Genomic DNA, 2,816 nt, shown 5'->3' with positions numbered 1-2,816 from the left:
GTTTACTTTTCTTTCATTGACTTCAAGGAATAATGACCCTTTTATTTTGAATATCTTTATATTATTTTTTACAAGTAGGCTGATTATGTTTTTCCTCTGTGTGCAGGTATGTTTTGTTAAGAAATCCAAATCCTAAAAACCAAACAAGAAAAAAATAGAACATCAATACAATTTTTTTCTTTTTTCTTTTTAAATTTTATATCATGTGCGATTGTTACAAATAAAAAAAATCATCTATTTTTAAAAATACTTATTTGTTTGCATTAACACACTTCAGCAAAGAGGAAGAACTGGCATTCAAATATGGCTAGCCAATCATAACCATGTTAATTGTACAGACTTTTCTTTCTTATTCTTCGGTGCTGAGGATTGAACCCAAGGACTTGTGCGTTCTAAATACACCTCAGCATTGAGCAACATGCCCAGTCCCCAAAGATACTTTTCTAAGCAAACAATTCTTACATATTGTGAACTTGGCACTGAGCTACGTGCCATAAAGAATAAACATAAAATAGGACAGAATCGAATCCCTTTAAAAGGTGTAGTCATTGAGGAGGAGGGAGAAGGATGTGAGTAATGTAGGAGAACACTGGAATTCTCTTCATGTGTCCATTTAGTTTTGCTGTCCTTTATGGAGTTAGTTCATGCTTCTTGTCTTGACAAGTCTTAGAAATCAACTAGAAAATATATATTTTATAAATGAATTTGATTACTAAACAAAGTATTAAATATATCAATTCTAGACTATTTATCTTTATATACTTCTGCAGCTCTTTCTACCCTCTGTTTCTGGGTTTTGTCATTTTTTGTTATGAAAAAGAAGGCATGGAGGAGATCCTAAGCAGGTGGACTCTTCACATCTTTGCTCCATTTGATATGTGTCTGTGACAATGAAACCCAATAGGTAGCAGAGGTGCTAAAAGCCCCAAACAATGACTGTGGGGTGGGGAGATCAGAGGGCATTTCACACAGCAGGCTGGGTAAGTTTCTAGTCCTTACTGAAGATGGAAGCATTAGGGTGGAGGAGGCAAAAAGATTATTTGCATGAAAAATGTTTTGCCTACCACTTGTTGTGATTCCCATTTATCTGTAGTTATGTTTTAAAAGCTGCTTCCTAAGGAAATTCTTCCAGCCATTTCTCAAAGTAGTTTTTTTTGTTTTTGTTTTTGGGTTTTTTTTTTTTTTTTTTTTTTTTTTTTTTTTTTTTTGCAGGAGGGAAGGGATTGTCGAAAAATTTAAGTCATCTTAAAGGACAGAGGTTTGAAGCATTTCATTGTTGCAATGATCCAAACCCATATATGTCATTTCTTCCTCAAAATCCCATTTGGTGCTCTTGCCTGGCAGGGAGCATTGCTGGTGAGGATGGGGGGTGTAGGTGAACAGAAAGGGGTCTTCCTGTGGTGGATGGTAAGCGAGAGAAGGAACGTAGCTGTTGAAATCCACAGGCACTTTCTCTTCATAAAGCTCGCCCCCTGGATTTGGCCATAATGGGTGGCAGCTAGTTTTGGCGGCAGGTGGTTCCAGGGGAATCTGCTGGGGAAAGTTCTCCAAAGAATTCTGGGAAGGAAATAAGTCACAAGGCCAGCCGGTCAGAGGAAAAGGATAATTGGGACAATAGTTGTCATTGAGAGGGCTTCTCCCCAAAGCAGCATTTTTATTCCATGCTTGCAGATTGTCATAATCTGAGTAGACTCCAGAGGCAGAAGGCTGAACCAGGTCTCCACTATTGTAGATCCTATTACTGGAAAATCTGCATTTTTCATACAGCTTAGTGGAGTCTAAGGTGGAAGTCGGGTCTGCCAGATCAGTGGTTCCCCCTGAACCATAACTCTTGGAGAAGGATAAGCAATCATTCAGTGAATTCGGCTGGGGAGTGTTAGCTATTAAATGTCCACTGTAACTGCCAGGCAATTGGACACCTTCCTGGAATGACCAAGTTAAAGGTAAACTTCCCTGACTTTGTGTTTCACCTGGAAGAGACTTGGATCCTGGGTTCCCCTTCAGCTTTAGGGAGACAGAGGCAGGTGCCCCATGCACTTTCTTCATTGCTCTTCTTGCCTCAGCTTCTAACTTGGTTTCTGGCTTTGGATGATCATGCTCTCCCTTTGACTGGAAGAATATGAAGCGTCCGTCGTGTCTCCAGAAGTTGGTGACGGGGAAGCCCCCATGGCCTAGGCAAGGAATCAGCTTCAAAGGCCCATTACAGTTGGGACAACTTTTCTTCTGCTGCTTCTGCCGGGCTTTGTCACAGATCGCAGGTCTCAGGTAGACCTTGCGCCCCTCCTTGGTAGAGCAGTTGTGGCCGCACACCACCACACCCAGACAGGACTTCTTGAGGATGCGAGAGTTGTGGTTGTTCGTGTTGTGCATGGCCCAGCTGCTCATGTGCCACTGTGCATTCCTGTCCTCTGAGCTGTAGATGTGCTTCACATAGGAATCTGGCCACTCCTGGAACCAGTCAGTCTTTTTCACATTCTATGGCAGTTTCATGTCATTAATGTCCCAGTTTAATACCTCTTTGTCTTCAGAATCAAAGTCTTCAGGTTCCATGATAAAGTCAGGTCACCCACACGTTTTCCTCTATTCAATTTCCTTCAATTTGACCTTGAGATTGCTCTCAAAGGTTCTTGATATAGGTGGATTAGCCTTCTGACTTCTTATCCAGATGTAGACAATATTGTCAAGAACTCATCTCCCATTCAGGTCCCAGTAAGTTCTGGTCATTTTCCTGTTCCCTATTCCAGGTCAGGGTACACTATGCTAATGAGCTCTGGCAACAATCCAATCAAAATCTAGATGCTCTCAGCTCAGGATAG

General features: G+C 41.3%; 1 pseudogene across 1 annotated transcript; it reads right to left on the bottom strand.

The window, feature by feature from the left end:
• Nucleotides 1–1,240: 1,240 nt before the first annotated feature.
• On the bottom strand, nt 1,241–2,550 carry LOC308640780 (chorion-specific transcription factor GCMa-like; annotated as a pseudogene). Its single transcript has one exon. The product of its transcript is annotated as a chorion-specific transcription factor GCMa-like (transcript).
• Between the last annotated feature and the right edge of the window lie 266 nt (nt 2,551–2,816).

Source organism: Spermophilus citellus, assembly GCF_964194105.1.
Source record: "Spermophilus citellus genome assembly, chromosome: 2".
In the NCBI taxonomy this organism is placed as follows: Eukaryota; Metazoa; Chordata; class Mammalia; order Rodentia; family Sciuridae; genus Spermophilus; species Spermophilus citellus.
The sequence above is the reverse complement of the archived record's forward strand: the minus strand, read 5'-3'. Positions and strand labels throughout refer to the sequence as shown.